The sequence below is a fragment of the Phasianus colchicus genome, chromosome 1 (assembly GCF_987193195.1).
Source record: "Phasianus colchicus chromosome 1, bPhaCol1.hap1.1, whole genome shotgun sequence".
Lineage (NCBI taxonomy): Eukaryota > Metazoa > Chordata > Aves > Galliformes > Phasianidae > Phasianus > Phasianus colchicus.
Genome location: NC_143436.1, coordinates 197,196,764 through 197,210,543, shown reverse-complemented (window position 1 = coordinate 197,210,543; position 13,780 = coordinate 197,196,764).

The window sequence follows — 13,780 nt, the reverse complement described above, 5'->3', positions numbered from 1 at the left end:
TGAAGGGTTATCTCCTTTTAATGAGGTGATGGGGGAGGAGAGCTGTCAGGGGGGATGTGATTAGGATTTGAGGAGCACAATGTTAGTGCTGCAGATGCCAAAACGAGTGTTTTGCATCTGTTGGATTTGCCCATCTGACTTATGGGCCACTTCCTCGAGGGGGTGCAGATATCCCCAGAATGACCTGCTCGTTGCTGGTTTACACCAGTGAAGCTCTGGATGAATGGCTAAGCCCAACAGCTCTCTCTCATGCTGTGAATAGTGTTTTCTTGTTATATTTTCCAGTGATTGATAGGTGACAGCCTCCCTTGTTTCTTCAAAAATCCTGACCTGAATTATTTAACCTCCATTCACTCTCCCTTTCCTCCATTGTCTTCTCCCTTTGTTTCCCTTGCCTTGATGTGTTTATCTCTGCTCTGTCATTTCAGTCACTTTCTTCTTCCATCCTCATGCATCTTTCATCATTTACCCCTCTCTGCTCCAGTGAGGGGCAGGTTTTCCTATGTTGTGTGGTGGCAATCAGTTTTTGTGACAGATCTAGGTTACTGTCAGGACTCCTTCTCTGTGTAAAATGTCTTTCATTTTTTATGAATCTGCTTTAATAATTTATTTCCTATCAATGATGTATAATGAAATCACCATCCTGAAATGGCTTTTCTGTGTTGGGGTAATGGAATGGGGATGGGCTGAAAGGCACTGTCCCAGTGGTGTTTTGATGCAAGATAAGCCACACGTTTCAAGGGAAGGAGGAAGCTGAATTAGCTGACAAGATGCTATAGCTGGGTTCTTATCACCATCACTGTTTCATGAATTGATGTTGCTGGACTGCAGATAACTGTGAGACAAAGTTGACAGGAGATATCTTTGTTAGAAGAGGGAAGTGAATTTCACATTGAAGTCTTGTAGCTCCCTCAAATCAAATAATACTGTAGGGACAGACAGAACTGCAGGTACCATAGGCTGCCCAGGGAAGTGGGGGCTCGCTGTCCCTGAAGGTGTTCAAGAACCACGGAGATGTGGCACCAGGGATCGTGGTCAGTGGGCATGGAGGGCTGGGCTGGGCTTGGGGATCTTAGAGATCTTTTCTGGGCCAACGTCATATAAACAAAGGTAAAAATTCTGTTGGTTTACAAGTATAAATCCTGCCACTTTCAAGTAAGCTTTACAGTGGTCCTTAGTTAAGCAATTTAATGGTATTTTCCCACTCATGCTACTCACTATCCCACCTTTCCCCAGTTATTCATGGACTTTGGTCTCCATCCCCAGTGCAGAAGTAAATACAACAGGATGCCCAGAGAGGTGGTGGTGCCCCATCCCTGCAGACACCCAAGGTCAGGGAATGGGCTCTGAGCACTGATGGAGCTGTGGGTGTCCCTGCTGAGGCCATTCCAAGAGGCAACACCTATCATCCTAAGGGAGGTGAAAAAAAATTGCTTGGGTTTATGTTACAGGGAGCCAGGACAAGGATGGCCATCTCCAATACTTACATTTGCAGTTAGCTTTGATGCATGTGTTGTTGAATCTCCTCTATCAGCATCCTCTGCCCCAACCTGTCCAGTTCCACTGCAGCTCAGTCAGTGACTGGGATGTGTGGATACCCCATTCATGGGAGTGTTCAAGGCCAGGTTGAATGGGATCCTGGGCAACCTGATCTACTGCCTGAGTCAGTGGCTGGCAACCATGCCCATAGTTCCAGGTTTGGAATTAAATGATTTTTGAGGTCCCTTCCAACCCAAGCCATTCCACAATTCCATGATGCTAAGACATCTTGTCTCAATAGATACTTTTGTAAGTGCTGTCTCCAGGAATGCACAGCTGTCCTCCCTCCTGTAAGCAGTTCAGGAAAGGGGTGACTAATGGATTTGCTGCTTCTGTTTAGATACACGTGTATTATTCATAATTACTTCAGTGACATTTTCATTAGTCTCGATTTGCATGGCATAATGGGAAATGTGGGTTGGATCCTCTAGGGAAAACTGTGAGGAAAAAGTTAACCTGAAGCTGTGCTTGAAAGCATCACAAGGAGACATGGGACAACCTTGGTACTTCCTATAGTGCCATGCTGTCCATGGTGTCTGCCCTCTTCCCAAGCAAACTTTGCGTTCAAAGCTTGGGTTAGAGTGCTTCTCAAATATCTGAATGGACATGAAAACATATGCTCTAACTTGAATTAGGATAGGCTTCTGTTTTTAAAGACCGAGTTCAAAAGTACTGGGTTGGAAGATGGAAAGCTGCTTCCTCTCATAAAAGGATATTTTTGAAAGTGTTCACCCAATTTTCTCTGAAATGACAGATATCTGTCACTGAGGGAGCTGTAATAGACAAGAAGGGCAGTACCATCTCTTCCAGTGTAAGTAATCCAGTTGTTCAGTGCTGGATTTCTAACACATCCTTTACTGAAAAATGAAAGACAAATGTGATGCTAGGTTTCCAGTGTGGGAAACAAAAAACAATTAACCTCTTGTTCATTTGCACGTGAATTCCCTTATACCCACTGCAAGTGGGTGGATTTTGGATTGAAAAGATGAAGAAACTCCCCTTGCTCACTCCCTAGAAATCAGGGGAATCCTGCCCACCTACAGCATCTGAGCCTCCCACCTTGCCTGCTCCAGATGTTGCAGTCACTTCGCATTACACACGGAGGAAGTCTTTTCTTCTGTAAAGATAATTTCAGCAAAGCAAAAATCATCGCTGGAGAAAAATCTGCTTATGCATTTGTCACGTTGGGAAAGTTTGCTGCACACAAAGCATCTACTGATGCATTAAGCTGAAAAATGAGGTTGTTACAGCCCTGCACTGGCACAGACGCCCCAACCTTGGGCATTCATTGATCATTTTTATAACAGGTTATTTACATTTACATTTACATTTACATCTACATCTACATTTACATTTATATTTATGTTTATGTTTATGTTTATGTTTATGTTTATGTTTATATTTACAATAGGTTTCTTGTTGCTGGGCCTGGCCACTATTTACTTGCCAATATCTTTATGGTTAAGCTGGTATCTCCCTTACAGATATGAAGTTCTGGTCTTCTACAACTCATTAGTATTGCTCTCCATGAAGACATGTCTTTCATCTCTGCTGGTTCTGAGGGTTAAACACACCAAAATACACTACTTTCTTTCTGTTTCCACCACGACCCATGGCTCTGTTACCTTCTGATCAGGTTCCTGCTGCAAATGTGCAGGCTTAGAAGAGCAGGAAATTAAAAAAAAAATGGGTGTACACTCTTATGAGCAGACAGAGCCTGGCCCTAAGAGAACATAAAATGAAGAAAGGCTAAATGTATATCTACATTCTATATATATGTCTAAAAGACACTCCAGACATTCCATCAGTCCATAGTGTCATTGGCTATGAGGTCTCTGCTAACTCTCCTCTGATCCAGATGGAACTGGCCCTGGGGGGCTGATGTCCTTTAGATAGTGACAGAATCACAGAATCGTTAATGTTGGAGAGATGATTAAGATCCCCAAGCCCACCCCAGCCCATCCCACCATGCCCACTGCCCACGTCCCTCAGTGCCACATCCCCATGGTTCTGAACACCCCCAGGGATGGTGACCCCAACACTCCCTGTGCAGCTGTGCCACTGCTTCACCACTCTTTTGGAAAATAAATAAATGTTTCCTGAATCCAACACAACAGCAGTGCCAACACTCAATGCTAGAATTTGCTCCCACTAAGGGAACCTCCCTCCAAACATCTAGACTCGTTGTCCTGGTCATCCAGAAGACCCCCAGTCCTTATGCCCAGCTGGGATCTGCATTGACCATGCATGTCTGCAGATGGGTGCCACCACCCAGCTCACAGACCTGCGTGTGACAGTTGAGTCCCAGCTCAACCATTAAACACAGAGTTTAAAAAAGCAGATCTTTGTTTCTTCCTCAGAGCTGAATGAACCCCAGTTTACCCCACCTGCCTGGGCTAGCAGCAGCAGCACTCTTCCCTGCTGCCCACTCTGTAGTATGAGCTGCATCTGGCAAGAGAAGGCTTTGCTTTGATTTGTGAAACAAGGCTCAGGTCCTGGAATGACTGCATATGGAAGAAATGCGACGTGTGGGTGAGAGCCCTCAGAGTTTGGCTTTCCAGTCGTGCACAAGTAAAAATAGGTTAGTGGGTCTGCAGGAGTGGTGAGCTTCCTGCAACCCCACCACGGCCACATTTGTCCAGATGGTTCCCCTCTGGGCAAGCTGTGGCCAAGGCTTTTCAGCTCTTCCCAATTATGCCCTGAACAGAGAATTAACAGTGTTAATTCATCCCATCCTGGAAGTTTATCTGATGCACCAGGAGTTGGAGAAGTTACCACATCGTGAAGATCTTTTCTGTGATGCTTAAAAAATTCTTTGCTCTACTAGGTCTGATGATGAATCGTCCCACTGAATATCGAGGAGCTCCTCTTGGTGGAAGAAATGCTTTCCCCTTTCAAAAGATAGCACTATCCCTTTTTGTCCAGACAGTCACATGGGCTGCCAGTCCTTGGTGACCCAAAAACCTACTGTAGTCCTTCCTAAGAGATCATTTCTGGCCCTCAGGCCATGACCTGGGCTGGTATTAAATGTGGAGCTTGGCAGCCCTGCTTGCAGCGGGGGGGTTGGAGCTTCATGATCCTTGAGGTCCCTTCCAACCCAAGCCATTCTATGATTCTATGATTCCATGACCTCCTGCAATTTCCCAGCTTCTGTCTTGGCTTTTGGCTTTATTAAGATGCGTTTTGGCTGCGCAGCCCCAAGCGATCCAGATTGCTCCGTGTGACTCATCATATTCTTTCTGCTGGCTGTCGTCGTGCTGTCTGCCACTTATGTCAGCAGTGATTTGATGTTTATTTTCAGATCATTGAGGAAAATGCAAAACAGTGTCGAGTCCTGTCGCAGGCTCCGTGAATCTCTGCTCAAAAGACCCAAAGGCCGTCACCGATTTCAGAGGTCATCCAGTTGGCAACTACTGGTTGAAACGTTTCCCTACATTATTGACTAACACCTTTTGTTGTTGATGACACTGCGGTGTTTTGTGACTGCCATGTGGGGAAAATACAGCAACACGTCCTTTCTAAGGATTTTACTGTCTTTGTTTATTGATGGCTCTAACTTACTGCAAGGATTGATTCCTCCACCCCCACTGCAGCACCTCTGTGCTCTCCTTTCCCCAGTCACTGCGTGTTTTTCTAGGCAGCCTTCAGTTTCTCTTATTCATTTTCTGTACTTCTTTGCTTTAAGAGAAGGTGACCACCATCCTTTTTTTTTTTTTTTTTTTTTTTGCCATTGTTTCTTATGTTTATAACTGGGGATGCTGAACAGAGAAGGTTTTGACAGGCGGTTCTCCTCTGAGTTTCAAAACAAAACATTTTTAGTATCTTATTAGCTCTGCCTGAAAAGGTCCTAAAAATCAGCCATGTTTACACAAGTGGAATTTTTCCTCTTAGATCATCTCATCTATCCTGTTTCTCTGGCATTGCTGCCCATCCCTGGAGGTGCTCAAGGCCAGGTTGGATGGGCTCTGGGCAGCCTGATCTGGTGGGGGGCAGCCCTGCCTGTGGCAGGGGGTTGGAACTGGATGATCTGAAAGGTCCCTTCCAACCCAAACCATTCTATCATTCTATGATATGATTCTGTGCAGAGGAAGGAGACAAATTCAACAATTCCTTGCTGAGCCAAGGAATAAAAAAGGCAAATTGCTGGAAATCAGAAGGATGCTGTTAATGTGCTTAAAAATATATGAGCTGTGACGTACAACTCTATAAATCTGCAATGATCACCCAGCCGGCTGTGGTGTGGATTTCATTTTAGCACTGATGTGAAACAAGCCAAGAATACATTGCGCAGACAGGACTTCCTTTTCAGAAGAGCTGATGGCCACCTAAGCCATGTGTGGGTCAGTGTGGGGCAAAGGAGCTCAGGGGAGACCTCATGGCTCTACATCTCCTGGAAGGAGGTTGTGGTGACGGGGGGTTGGCCTCTTCTCCTGGGTAACAGTGATAGGATGGGAGGTGATGGCCTCATGTTGTGCAGGGGGAGGGTCAGGTTGGGCATTTGGGAAAATTTCTTCTCCAAATAGGAGAGATGCAGTGGCACAGCTGCCCAGGGAGGATGGGGTCACCATCCCTGGGAGTGTTCAGAACCATGGGGATTTGGCACTGACGGATGTGGTCAGTGGGCATGGTGGGATGGGTTGCCGTTGGACTTGGGGATCATGGAGGTCTTTTCCAACAGTAATGATTTTATGACAGCTCTGAGGACTGAATGGGGACATGCGCACTTCTGGAACATCAGGCAGCTGAAGGGCTGCTGAGCTCTTTGGAAAAGCCATTCTGCCACATTTAATCATGGAAAACAAACAGGATGAGGGGGTACCAGCTGGTGCTGTCTCCAGCACTTTCAAAGAGCTCTGTAAAAATTATACCTGGAAATGCACCTTTGCCTTGGGCAACATCTTATGTGCTTATGCCACAGACGACATTTGCTTTTGGAAATCTAAGACTGTTATAATTATGATCTCAATCAGAAGAGTCATAGAATCATTGAATGGACAACCAGCAGACCAGGCTGCCCAGAGCCACATCCAGCCTGGCCGTGAATGCCTGCAGGGATGGGGCATCCACAGCCTCCTTGGGCAACCTGTTCCACTGCCTCACCACCCTCTGGCTGAAAAACTTCCTCCTCACATCCAACCTAAACCTCCTCTATCTCGCTCTAAAACCATTCCCCCTTGTCCTATCACTATCCCATCATAAAGAAATACTGCCTTGTGTCGTCTGCTTGCCACTTTCTTCTCTGTGGTTTAGGTTATAAGCAGAGATGGGGGCAAGGTTGGCAGCAGAATAAAGGGCGAAGGGGTGGGGAAGAGACAGGAACAGGGTGACATCAGAATCGATGCCAAGGAATAGCACACCTCCAAAGGGGTCCCTGCCAGGACATGAGGGATTGGAATGGGGCAAGATATCCTTGTTTGCCAGATTAGGTGCTCTGCGTTTTCCCCTCTGATGTTGTCTCAGTTAAGAAACCAGATATTTCCTTTGACATTTTTGGTTAAAATGTCAGATGTCTCCCTTGATAACATTTCAGCTTCTTTTCCCAAATCTTCTCTAGTCTCAATCCCGGAGGATGGCAGCTGATTTCTGGGAGTGTTGGCACAGCCTGAACCAACCTGGGGCGCTTCCAGCACTTCTAGCCTCGAATCAAGCCAAAAATGCAGAATATGCTTCCTTCCTCTGGTTTCTCTGCGTTCCCCACTTCCTTCCCAGCAGAAGATGTATTCTTGCAGTTCTGTTTCTCCCTGTCAATGTACTTTCTCTTTTTTCTAATTCAGAAGAGGCACAACTGCCATAAATACGAAGCCATCACTATGCCATTCATTGCATACCTGGTCCCAGACAAAATATTTAATATTTTTCTTCAGTAGTGATATGAACACAGCAGGGACAATCCCTTTTTTTCCTCTCTGTTGTGAGATGTTGTTATGAAGATTTGTCAGAGCTTAAGACTGATAATTATTCTCAGTTATTCATGAGAAAACCACAGCATCGGGATGCCTGAAGTCTGTGGGAAGATCTCATTTCAAATTACCCATCTCCCCCTCTTCCACCCCCCTAAAAAAATGGGATGCAGCTGCAGCAATTATCCATTGACATCAACACCCAGCCCTTCTCTTGCTTTCCCCTCCACAGGTGTATCCTGCACCCACTCCTGAAGATACACAGGTTCCCAAAGGAGGAATCAAACTGAAATTTAATTTAAAAAAATTAATTTTAAGTCTTGGTCCGACAGCACAAAGATTTTGATGGTAGTGTTGTTCCTGTCCCTTGACTCTGCTGGTTCACAGTTCAGTCCATGTCGGCTTTAACAAATGGATGACCTCCATTGTTTTCTTAGCTGAGAGGCTAATAAAGGAAGCACTTAAGACAATACTGCTGCCAAAACCTGGGCCATATGAAAGCACAGCCATGGGAGTTTCAAGTATACTCTTACAGGAACCCATATTTGTCCATACAGCTTATAAATTGTAGGCTATTGCATGCATTGTTCTGAGATGCCTGAAAACCAGGAGAACCATTCATTGTTGAGCACGTGAGGCCAAAGGCTCTAGCACTGGATTGGAAAAGGGTCTGTTTACATAGAATTGCACAGCCATGGAATCACTGAGGTGGGCAGGTACACCAGAATATCGCCTTGTCCCAGCTCCCTGCTCAAAGCAGTCAGTTGGAGGAGGTTGGTGAGCTCCTTGTCTTCAAATATCTCTGAGGATGGAGAATCCACAGCCTCTCTGCAGTGTTTGATGCACAGGAAAAGAGCTTTTCCTTATGTTTAAATGGCATTTAGGCATTTCAATCGGTGTCCATTGCTGCTGCTTGTGTCATGAGCACTACTGAGAAGAACCTGGCTCTGCCTTCAATTCTGCCCTATCAGGGCAGAATTTTGCTCCTTGATAAGGCTCTTCTCTCAGTCTTCTTTTCTCCAGCATAAGAAATCTCAGCTGCTCCTCGTAGGAGAGATGCTCCAGTCTGTGTTTGTGGTCTTTACTGACTGCTGTATCTCTGTGTCCTTTTTGTCCTTAAGTGCCCCAGATTGGACCCAGCACCCCACATGTGACTCACCAGTGATGAGCAGAGGAGGATTCCCTCCCAGGACCTGCTGGCAGAGCAGGTCTCTTCCAACCCAAGCTGTTCTGTAGTTCTATGACTCCGTGATTTTATGATTGTTTGACTGGGGTTCCATGCTTCTGTGAAATGATTCAAGGAATGCAATCTACCCATCATCCAGATTATAGACAGAGTGTTTAAATAGTAATGGTCTCAGTGTCAGTGGCCTTCATCTGGGCTTTTTGTCACTCATACAGCACGCCAGGTACCACTCAGTACATTTTCAGGCCAATTCACTGCCCAATCATCTAGCCTGCATTTCAGCAGTTTGCCTGTAATGTTGGACACTATGGGACACGGCACTGAAAGTCTTGCTGAAGTTGAGATAGCCAATATCCACAGTTCTCTGCTCATTCAAGGCAGTCATCTCATCAAAGAAGACCATAAGGCTGTTTAGATATGATTTTCCCTTTGTAAATCCATGTTAATTACTCACCATCTTTTTCCTGCCCTTCACGTGCTTTAAAATATTTGCAATTTACTCCATCGCGGTGTATGCCAATCTGCAGTTCCTCCTTCTTGCTCTTACTGAAGAAAGGAGTGATGTTTTCTTTCTTCCAGACCTCAGGAACCTCCCCAGTCACCACGACCTTTCAAAGGTGGTCAGTAGTGGTCCTGCAGTGGCACCAGCCATTGCATCGTTTCTTTGGATAACCCTACACAAACAAACCTGCTTACATCTGCCCCTCTTAGTTCTTTATCCTCCTCTGGGATCTCCCACTGTGCTCTCATTCTCTGCCCAGCAGGATGCTAAAAAGCTTTGTGGCAGCAGGAATAGGTGAGTTCTTGTTATTGATGATTCCGATGCACGGTCAGGCCAAAGTAAGGAAAATTGCTGCTATTTCTTTAATAGACTTGGACTGACCCCAAAAACCAAATTACTAATTCTTATTCTGAACACCACAGCAACTTTTCCTGCATACCTTATGTTCGATTCTGGCCAGGGTTTATGCACAGAGATGTGATGAAGGCAGAAATAATTCTCCTTGTTGGAATCTATGCTAACCAAAATGTGATTGGGAGATGCCATACTAAATTATTATTATTTTTTTTCTGCGCAGTGTGGTTCACTTTGAGAGTGTCAAAACAAAATGTTTACTCCTTTCTAAAAAGCCAACCAGCCGGACACCACACCTCCTGCTTGGCTGAAATGATCTCCTGCAGTCTTTGATCCGGCTGTGAATAATCCTTAGAATTGCATTTGTTTTCCTGTAAATAAACTCTTGGGCCAAAAAAGTGTCACTCTGTGCTTTATGTGATTCAAACGCATCAGCATCAGGAGGAAATGATTCTCTGACCACTAATATTGACAAAAATTCCCTAAGTGATATGCAGTCTTGTCTAAACAGAGTGGGAATAAGGAAAACCAGCCCTTCCTCACGTACTTGTAAGTAGATTTTTGTCTGAATTGGCCTTGGAGCTCGTTGGCCATCAGAAGAGATGTTATGGAGGTATGGCCAGTAAGTAATTACTTGATGAGGGTTGCAGAATGATACAATATCCCGAGTTGGAAGGGACCCACGATGATCGCAGAGCCAAACTCCTGTCTCCATGATGATGGAGTGGATGATGGGATGTTGGAGCCAAAGCATCCTTGGTTCAGGTCAGGCTAGAGGTGCTGGGAGGTCCCATACCCCAGCGTTGCTGTGAGCCTTTCGTGGAGCTTGGCCATTCCCATCCAGCCTTGCTTAAGGAAACAAGGTCTTCAAATAACACCTCTGTGAGAAGATGGCCCTGTGCAATTATCAATCAAAATTTAAGCATGGAAAGAACACGAGAGACAGCCCAGCTCGTCTGCGGAGCAGAACAAGCTGCTCAGCCCTTGGCTGCTGGCAGAGCCAGGCAGACGAAAGCTCTTTGCTTCCTGAGCTGTGATGAATGGAGATGAGGTTTTGCTGATGCACAGCAGGCAGATGACTTACTGCTGAAAGTGTCTGGCTGTTAACTCTTCCCTCTCCTGCACTTCCCATCTGGCTGCTGAATGTGTCCTTCGGGGCTGTTCTGGGGGACAGCACAGCCCACCACGCAGCCTTCTCCCTTTTGCACCACGTCAAAGAGCTGCAGATGCAGCTGAGAATCTGACCCAAAGATAAGAAGTTCCATCTGGCCCACGTGCTCATGGTGATGTCACACTGAGAAAAGTCCCTGTTTAGTTGAATGTGACTGTTATAGAATGATGGAATCATTAAGCTTGGAAAAGACCACTAAGAGCATCAAGTAAAACCACCATCCCATCACCACCATGGCCACTAAATCCCATCCCTTTGTTCACACAGGAAAAATACAGAGTGAGCTGATTTTCTCTCTTTTCTCCTCAGTGAAGAATTTCAATGGGTGCATTTCTATTTTGCACGGTATTTTTTTTTCTTTTTTCATTTGGAGAGCTGTTGTTTATTATTCACAGCCATTAAATATCCTCTAAGATCACAGTACTTACAAAATGAAAAAGGAGGTATTAGATCACCTCTCTATTCATTTATTAGATTTATTATCCTCCTGTAGAGTCATCCATCATTCATCCCTTCCAGACAAATCTTGAGCTTGACTTCACAAATGAATGTGTTTGTCTCTCTGGCCCCAATTTGCATGAGCCTTTGGTGCATGCAAACCTACTACGTGCTCAAAACATGGATGTCTGCACACAGAGCTGCCTGCACTTAATGGCTCTTGGTTATTATTGAGAGCTGGGAGCTGCTGGAACAGCTGCCCAGAGAGGCTGTGGATGCCCCGTCCATCCCTGCAGGTGTTCAAGGCCAGGTTGGATGGGGCCCTGGGCAGCCTGGGCTGCTGTGAAATGTGGAGGTTGGTGGCCCTGCATTGGTGGGGAGTTGGAGCTTCGTGATCCTTGAGGTCCCTTCCAACCCAAGCCATTCTGTGGATGTGATGTGTCCACACCTACACCTGTATAACCCCCCTAAACCTTCATCCCTCCCATCCATGTGACCCCCAACCTCCCCCTAAATGAGACCCTTCACCTGCACAGTCCCCAGTGTCACCAGGTGCCAGCCCCATTCCTTCCTCCTTCCACGGACCATGCTGTTTGGTTACAGCTGAGCTTCCCTCATTTTCAGAGCCCAGCACTGGGAGAGGGAAGGAAGATTTATGTAGACTGGGAGGCGGGAAGCTTAAGGACACCAAGGAGCTGCAGAAGTGTTTGTTCTGGGTTTATTAACACCAAATAATCATTCCTCCTCCCATCCATCTCCTGTTCCCACTGAGCTCTGAACAGGACCCATCTAATAAAAATGCTGCCTCATAAAGGAGATTTCCAGTGTCATAACTTCCTACCCCAGAGCAGAACCACACACCTTGCCTCACACATGCAATAACCATTTGGGCACCCTGGATATGGGAGAGAAGCTAGGAGGTACCTTAGCTTCAGGGCATGAGGTGCAATCTTTCCTTCATCCGTATCATGGGCATCAAGGTGGGTGGGGAGCACCCAAAGCTCACAACCAAGACTTGGGTCGAATTCAGCCCCAAGGAAAGCACTGAGATGAGGAGCAGCACAGGAATGAATCCGGTGGCAGAAAGTTGGTCTTACTGCAGAGCATTACTGAGGGCCTTGCAGAGATTTCCCTACAGCCATGAGAAGATCACACAACCTTTCCAAATCTGAGCTCATCCATTCACGCAGGGCTTGCCTCAGGCTGTTCCTGTATCTATTAATGTTGGAGGACTCATTAATCCTACCTCATGTCTCTGAAACACAGCTCTCAGGGATCTGGAGGGGCTCTGCAGCCATTGAATTGGGATGCTTTCAGCAATGAGCACTCTGATAGATTGTATCTTCCTTAGAATGCTGCTCTTTGATGAGTTTAATGCAGATAATCTAACCTTCCTATAAAGAGGGCTGGAAGCCACCTTGTCAGGAGCTCATGTTCCCATGGGCTTGCTTTTCTGGTCATCCACTTTCCCCACTGACTTCTGCAAGGCACTTTGTTTGAGCACCTCTGATTCCTGTTTCCAGTCCTTGGAAATGTATTTCTCCACTCCTTTTCATGAAAACTCTCATGATTTCCACATCCATCCATTCTGGCTTATGCCTTTAGCCCAGGCCCTTTCTAAAAATAACCCAAACCTGGAGGTTTACTGTGCATGCTGGATAATTACCTCCCTTCCTGGTTTCTGTTTGTTTTCTCATACCAATTAGTCTTTATAAAAGTCATTTCCAGAGCAATGCGTGCGGGCAGAAAGACTGCATCTGTGAAATGCAGTTTCCATGGGGCTGGCTTGGACCTGCAGCAAAGGGACCATATTCATCACCCCAGAAATAAACTTTCTCCTGCTGCCCAGGTAATGTCAGTCATCCCTTTCACCTCGCCACCAGCAGATCCATCACTGCCATGTGTTACTCAGCACAAAGTGAGGTTCAGAAAACATCAACCTTCACTTCTCTGGGGTGAGCAGTCCAACCTGCAGAGTGTGCCTCGAAGTAATGCACCTTCCCCTGGAAGCTAATGGAGTGGGGAGGGAAGATGCTGATTCCAAACTCCAGCTCCCAGAGCATCACAGTTCCATAGAATCATTTGGGTTGGAAGGGACCCTTAAAGGTCATCTATTCCCAATGCATGAGGAGCTATCCTGAAAAGGATACCATGGTCAGCAGGAGAGTGGGATGGATAGCTTTATTCCATTAAACATATCCTCACACTGTGGGGAGGGGATGGAGAAAGAAGCAACAAGAAAACTCCACTGTAAGCTGCAGGACTGCAGTCTGGGGCACAGCATCAGCTTTGTAGGAAAGCTGCAAAGGGAATCTTAATGAGCAATCAGAAAGAAAATCAGGGCACAAGGAAGCTTGACCAGCTAAGCAGGGACTCCAGCTCCATCACTGAGAGTCACATCATGTGCTGTGTGCAGCTGCTCATCTTCACTGTGCAGAGAGTTGGCCAGTGCCACTCACACCAAGATGTGGCTCTGGGCAGCCTGGTCTGCTGGTTGGCCACCCTGCACACAGCAGGGGGTTGGAATTGGATGAGCATTGTGCTCCTTTGCAACCCAGACCATTCTATCATTCTAGATTCTATGATATTGAGCTGGAAGGAGACCTGCAACCCCACTGCCTGCAACGAACAGGGACATCCACAGCTCCATCAGTGCTCAGAGCCCCATCCCCTAACCTTGGGTGTCTGTA